General features: G+C 36.5%; 1 long non-coding RNA gene and 1 other non-coding gene across 2 annotated transcripts; both read left to right on the top strand.

Annotated features, from left to right (window-relative positions):
• The first annotated feature begins 204 nt into the window (after positions 1-204).
• On the top strand, positions 205-2,514 carry LOC145115115 (uncharacterized). Its single transcript, XR_013711419.1, has 3 exons — positions 205-267; positions 1,326-1,388; positions 2,481-2,514. It is a non-coding gene; the product is annotated as an uncharacterized LOC145115115 (long non-coding RNA).
• A 4,789-nt stretch (positions 2,515-7,303) lies between these two features.
• LOC145117876 (small nucleolar RNA R71) lies at positions 7,304-7,410 on the top strand. Its single transcript, XR_013712870.1, has one exon. It is a non-coding gene; the product is annotated as a small nucleolar RNA R71 (small nucleolar RNA).
• The last annotated feature ends 308 nt before the right edge of the window (positions 7,411-7,718 follow it).

Below are 7,718 nucleotides of genomic sequence, written 5' to 3'. Positions count from 1 at the left end.
TGGGTGTTGCCCTCCCTCCTAGAGGTTGAGGGTTCAAGTCTTATTGGAGACATAGGTGGTACTAGGAGACATAGGTGGTATTAGGAGTAGTGTAGATTTGCAATTCTGAAAAAAAAAATCTGATAGGGTTACACTAGACTGAGGAGAAAATATAAGAAGAGTGATAAGAGGGATATAGAGAGAAATAGAGAGATAGAAGTACGCCAGAAAGATTGTCGTATCTTCTGAAATTGGAAGCAGGAAGAAACGGAGCCTTCTTTGCACCTGGTAAGTTTCTTTCTTAACCTTGAAAGATCATACGCTTGTTAAGGTTTGTGAACGTATTAATGGGATATAGAAGTTGCCTAGTAAAACTTCGTTTGTGAAGCATAGATATGTGACACCACGTTGCTTACTTGCTGCCAAGTTGTAGCCCTTCTTTTCCTTCCCTGGTCTTGGAACTATCTGCCAACTCTCTGCTCTTAATCCTTAAACGACACATGAATGACCTTCCTTTTGGTACCTGCTCACGGAACCACTCCAGGTGGGATAAATCACCAGGCGTGTACTGGAGTGTTTGGCATGTTATCCCTGAGCGGCTGCTATTGAAGAAAGCATATGTTAAAGAATATATGTCTCTCTTTTCTTCCTTTTCTTCTGATTTCACGAGGATGGGCTGCCAATAAACATACATCAGTTTTACTTCTTTTCTTTTGTCTATCTAACCAAGTTGATTTGATGCCAATTCCACCCTTATCACATGATATTTTCTTCTTCTGTTTAACGATTTTGCTGTCTGAATTTAGAAGCCATGTGAGGTGAGTAATCCTTCGGATTTTAGTAATGTACTAATCTTGAAACTACAGACAATCATATCCCTTTCTGCCCAGCCATAAAAAAAATATAGTGTAGACGTGACTTTCTTATGACAATATAAATAAGTTGATTAATTACTTATAAACAAGTTACGGCTACCAAAGCTTCACTGATAAGGTCTTTAATTAGATTTTGTGTGTATATTATTATTAGAACATGGCCAGTGATTGTAAAGGCATGAAATTTTGAATTTGTTAAGTGAAGATGAAGTTTATGTAATCACCACTTAAATGTCGTGGCTTACAATTTTGGCAATATCATGAGCTTTATTAGTAAAGATAAAATAATAATAATCGCATGCTAATTTTAAAGTGTTAAAAATAATCTGATTTGTTAGCACGTATTAAAAGTTGTGCTTATAAACAACAATAAACTAATTTGATAAAGTAATACAAGATAAACTAAATATGCATTTAGTAATAATCAAGTTATCTTAACCTAAACTAAATAAATATATACTTTTTGTTTAGGTATTTGTTGAATCAAAGAGCTACGAATTGACGTTCTGAATTGATATCACTAGCGAACCAAAGGTGAGTCGATAAACTTTTCATAAACTTTGTACATAGTCGAAAACTGCTTTCCGGAAACGGCTCAATTAGTCAAATTAGAATATTTTTAATTGTTGACTATGCCAATATGTGCAATATGAGATATTTTACTGTTTTCTCATTTTGTGACAATTATATGCTTTTGAAGTTTGGTTGATCTTGGTACTTAATACGATTATTTGCAGATATAATATGTTATATGAAATGCTTGATTATGATCTTGTTCAGTATCTTCTTGGCATACATGTTATGAATCTTGATTATGATTATACGAATCTTGCATGCTTGTACTTGTTTTACGTTCGATTATGTGGGGTTACGCATAGAGGGCAAAGGTAGAACCTAGCACTTAGCTTGAAACCCTATCCGGATACCTTCGAGACTGGTTAGTTGAAAAATACCTTTTAGGAAAAGAGCTTACGCCATTTACGAGTTGCTCGGTCTTTCTAGATGCCCGTGTAACACATGGTACGCGTACACTTCGGTGTTTGTGGACTGGAGTAATGTTGGCCATTCAAATGAGGCTTGTACAAACATCACGTAGGTGTTGGGAGGTGTTGGATGAATGCCACCTCTTGTACAAACACCAGAACGACACCGCGATGTACTTGTACATTGCATAGTCGGAGTAGTGAAAGTGGAGTCTTGGGGTTGGTGTCACGGGTGGGAGTCGTAAACCACCTAAAGCATTTGGTAGGCCAGGCACACAAGTAGCGAACGGGTTTTTCCTTTAGGGTTAGGTATTACTACCAGACTACCTACGCCTATACGATTATGATATATTCCTTTGATATGACGATATATGATTATGATAAGATTGTGCATTAAATATGATCAATGTTACACAAATGAATGAAATATGAATGGATGATACAATATTGAAAGATTGAATGATATGTGAGAGATGATTAATTAATGATTGATATGTGACATTTGTTTATATGATTATAATTTTAATGACTGACCCGTTAGGGGATTGTAAGTTTTGCCTTTGATTGTGTACAAACTCCTATTGGCTCACAAAGCATTTGCTGACACTTCTTTCTTTGCTTTGTGCCTTTATGATTGGTACAGGTAGCTTAGGAGCTTGGCTTGGTGAGATGGGGTCACTTTTGGGTATCTTATCCTTAGAATAAAATGTCACTTGGACATGTTATTTACATTTTTGATTCTAATGCTTCCTCTACAATTAAATACTTTTGATATTTTGGTTTTGAATTGAACGTAACGTTGTGGTTTGAAATGTTTTTGAAATAAATAATGTTTACAATCTTCCACTGCATTTTTCGTTAAAAGATTTTAAAAATAAATGGAAAAAATTGAGTAAAAATAATGACGTTAGATATTCTCTCTAACTTTTGCAACCTTTTTTCTTTTCTATTTCTTTCACTAAAAACTAAAAATCCTAGAAAAACATATGCTTAAGCAAAAGAACTTAACTTCAACCCTTATTTGTTAAATGTATTAGTCTATGGTGCAAAGACTACATAAGCTCTTCTGGATACATTTTTGGTACACGATGCTAAAGGTATTATGTCCGTCAAACTAAGCAAATTTGTGTTTTTGTTGCATGATTTCACTAGGATAGGGAAGCCAAAAATACACTAGAACATATATTTGCTCAAATAAATATTGAAACTCGCATCAGATTGTCCCACACAACACTATTAACCTAGATCTCAGCACAACAATTTTTAAACTAGATTCAATTTTTGATTATTATTTCAAATATTTCAAATATTTTTTTTTAAAATTCGAGACATTTTTAAATTTTTATCAGTAAGCTTGTATTCCTATATTCAACCCCCTAACCACTTAATGATGCAATGTCCCATTTCATACTTAAACAGTAAAAGAACATCAAACTAAAAAGGAGAAATTGGAATAGACTCCCCTGGGATAGTAGTGGAGAGATCGAATTCTTGAAAGTGTGTGGAAAGCTTGAACATCTTGAATTTGTACAGAAAATTGACTTAGGCAGCTACTCAAAAATTCGACGAATAGAAGCGTAAACCAAAAACTCGCATACTCAAAAAGTATGGTGCATAAAATCTTCAAAGCAATGCATAGTAATGTGGGAAAGCATACGCCACATTTTATGGTTGAAAGAAAGAGCAAAGACATGATTTTAGGATACCTCACGTCGTGAGTATACAGAGCCATGCCGTGAGTTTAGAACTAAATGTCCGAATCGTGTATAAAAACCTTGCTCATGATGTGAAGTAGAGAACTCACGTAGGGAGAACTGGGCTAAAGTAGAATGTATGTATTCTTCAAATTAGTCATGTTGTGTAAACTCTAACGCCCACTTACGTTGTAAAGACTTATTTTAAGACCATATTTTCTGCACTCTTTCCTTTTTTCTCGAAAATTACACATGATTGTCACCCAACACTTATCAAAAAGTGTCGTCTTCAGTTTTAAAACTTTAACACTCTCGAGTTCTCTCTTTTCTCATCATTTTTTTCGATAAATATAACTTCTACAAACAAAACAAAATCATAGGTAGCAAAAGAAAATAAACATTCATCATTAACTTACATAATTTTAAACAACCCAAATTAAAAAATAAAACAAACATTAAAACACACCAAAAATAAACTAAGAATAAAAATAAAAACTCAAATAAAAGGATAGATAGATCATCACGCATCATCTACATCGTCTCCACGTGCGCCACTAGACCCGACCCCAAAATTTTGTCCTGATGCCCAAAGCTCTTCCCAAGTCGGTATGTAAGGATAGTGAGGTGGCATGGTGGGTGGAGGCTTGATATTGAAATGTGAAAATAACACATCCGTAGATTGGTGGTAACATATTACACCCCCTCGAAGATTGTCTAGATAAGTACCTCCCGACTTTATAATGGGTCGGTGGTTACACCTCCAATGGGAACCTCCCGAAATTGTTGTGGTTGGCACCGCTCTCCTCTTCCCCTCCAGAGACGGCGTCCTCGTGGTCTCGGATGCTCCGTGGGTTGCTCCAATGGTCCTACTTCATCCTTCGGGGGTATGCCGTATCCACCACCCAAATTCACTATAACATGCATGAGTCCTAAAAATTGAGTAGTGAGATCGGAATCTTTAAAATGTGTTAAATTTTAAACAAAACCCGGACTCAAATGTGTAACCAAATAGCCCCCCGTAATCGGACTCCCGGCTCTAGAATTAACTGCTTTTGCTCCCAAAAATCTCGCCAACATATATGGAAGATCACAAAATACCCGTGGTGTAACAATGCTCTAATGGTAAAAGATATTTTGAGAGGGCACTTTATCGTCGTGTTGTTTGTGATTTATGGTGAAAGTAACTAAACGATGCAAGAAACAGTGAACGGGTAATCTAATGTGGCATTCTTGAGAATCCCGAGAGCTATATTCATAGTTTGCTATTGTTCTCCAAAATTCCACATCAATTGTTCTGGTGGTGAAATCACGAACACATGCTTGTAAAAACAAGAAAAAATTTGGCGAGCGTGTTTCATCCTCCGTGTATAACCCCATGAGCCATGCAAATTCCATAAAGCTACATTCGCCATAAACTCCTCCTAACCGAAACGTGAGAGCCTAGTTGTATGTCGGATCAACCATTCGTTCTTCAAAGTTAACAATGGCAAAGAACTCAATAGACAGTTCACGAAAAACCGGCTTTTATATCATAAAATGATTGTGCCACCCATTTCATGTGAAATCAACCCCATTTCTAATGTATTGCTTTTGTCAATACCTTCCAATTCAGCTACAAGTCCAACCCCGCGTAACCAAAACAAATAAACAACAGGAGCTAGAGCAAACTCCCGATTGTACAGACAACCTAAACGGTTTGTGTAATTGTTGAACATTGCGTGTGAATCATTTTGTGGGAAATGATATAGCGGGTAGAGACTAGAAACATCCACATTTTCTTGCTATTGGGGTGATGCCTTTCTTGGTCCCATAAATGCTATAAAAATTGAAGAAACAACCAACAAAGAATAAAACCACAATAAATTTGTCAAAACAAGAAAGTGATAAACTGTGGGCTTAGATTTCACGTCGTGAGGACCCATCCTCACATTGTAAAATCAATTCGGCGATGGCAGTTCCTTGGACAACAAATCTCACAAAATTGACTCGAAATAACCAATGGGATTTGCTAAATCAATGATTCTAGGTTCATAAACCAAAATGCAGCAACAATTTCACTAAAAATAGAACCAATTTAACTAAAAATAGAGCAACGTGAGTGTGAATGCTCACATCGTGAGATTCAAATTGATTGAAAAGGACGAGTTTAATTTATTTTCCACATCGTGGGGCTTAATCACATCGTGGTTTTGAAGATTTTGCCAAAAACTATTTGTTTATTTTTTTAAAAATAGCACTCTTAAATTTAATACCACACTAGATTTTTTTTTACATTTTCTTTTAAAAATTAAATATGACTAAGATGACTTATCCTATGAATTAAATGAAAATGCAAAACTAAATAAAAAGAAAAGGAAATGATAATTCAAACCGAGCTCGGGTTGCCTCCCGAGAAGCGCTTCTTTTTGAGGAGTCGTAAGTCAGACTCCTTCCCGTTCTACGTTGTTGCGGGTGGGAGTTGGTTCTCACGCTGCTCCTTTTGCTTCTTCCATCTTCTTTTGTATGCTTGAACTCGCCTTATGTACGCCTTATTCGAGTTCTCTTTCTTTCTTTGATTTCCGTTTTCTTCATGCTTGTGTTTCAATCCCCTGTCTTGCCCTTTTATCTTCTCATATTCTTCTTGTTCTTATTTTTCTAACTCCTTCTTGGTAATTAATTGCTCATTTTGTTTTTGCTCAATTTCCGTCTCGCTTAAATCTTCTTCTTTTTCTATAATCAGCTATGTAGCTTGATATGGTGGTATTGTAAAAGCTAACACCTCAAAAATCATAGGCATTGAAACTGGTGGAGTCGAATGATTTACTTCTTTTTCCGATTGCTCTTTGGGTAAGGACTCCTCCCATTCCTCCCACTCTTCCTCTTGAACGCTTTCAAATTCATCATGCATAAGGAACCTCGTGTTTTCTTGTTTCACCAGATTTGCTTTGGTACGAGATGGGTAAGGGAGAGGTGGTCGATATGGCTCAAAGACAGAAAAATCGTAATTTTCTTTTATTGCCCACGACGTGGCACTATTGCCTCCACCTCGCGGCGACTGGTCAACTTCATCAATCTTTTCTTCTTTTTATTCTCCTTCAAGTGACTGATTGAACTACTGCTCTATAAATTCAAGGACCCTCATTTGCTCCAATTCTTCCTCTTCTTCCTCATAAACAGCCATGACTTGAGAGATTGGGATCGGGTCCGTTTTTCTTGAACGTGAATCCGATAGCTTTTCGTGTACAAGATTTGTTAATTGACCCACGTGGGTACAAATGCTCAAAACAGATTCTTTTTGTTCTCTAAGTGTTGCATATGTAGCATCATGTCGTTTTTCGCCAGCTTCCATAAATCTAAATAGCATTGATTCAAGAGCAAATATTTTCTCGGATTGGACTTTTTATGTTTGGTAGAGATCATGCTATGATTGTTGAATTTATATTGTATCTCGATCTCTCTTTTACTCTAACTCAAAATCCTTAGTAGAATGGGGTCCCTCACAAGCTCCACATTTCTCTTGAATTGATCCACCCATTTTTGTAATCCTTTCTTCCATCGCATCGAGTTTTGCAATTACTGCACTGATAGAATCTTAGCCTCCATGTTTACTTGATTTTACACTAGTCAAATCCTCCTTTGCGTTGTGATACTCTTTTGAATGCTTAGCGAGTTCTTCAATCAAAGCTTTATTGTTATCATATCCTTCTTTCTCATGGGCCCTTGAGAATCTAAAAGTTGGCGAGTGCACACATTGACTCCATCATAAAATATCGAGATTTCTTATTGCACATTGAAGTCATGTTGAGGGAAGTGTCGTAAAAATCTCTTGTAACGCTCCCAAGCTTCATATAGCGACTCCCCTTCTAATTGTTGAAAATTATGTATGTTTCTTGTAAGCTTCACCACTTTCAAAGGAGGGGTAAACATGTTTATGAGCTCAGCGTTAAAATCAGCCCATGTCGTGATTTCTCCAAAAGTAAGTGGTTTTAACCATTCCTTAGCTTCACCCTTTAATGTGATCTGCAATAGTCGAAGCATCACTGTATCTTTACTTACGTTTGGTGCATGAAAATACTTCAAATTTTTCACCACCTCTTCTATGTGCTCATAAGCGTCCTTGTGCTCCTTCCAATAAAAAGGTAGTTCATTTAGCATGCCAAGAATGTGTCCTGGTAGTTAGAACTTCATAGTGGTTGGTATTTTTGGTG

This window comes from Lactuca virosa, chromosome 5 (assembly GCF_052849685.1).
Source record: "Lactuca virosa cultivar CGN04683 chromosome 5, Lactuca_virosa_CGN04683_v6, whole genome shotgun sequence".
Classification (NCBI taxonomy): Eukaryota; Viridiplantae; Streptophyta; class Magnoliopsida; order Asterales; family Asteraceae; genus Lactuca; species Lactuca virosa.
Note: the sequence above shows the minus strand (reverse complement) of the source record. Positions and strands in the feature narration are given on the sequence as shown.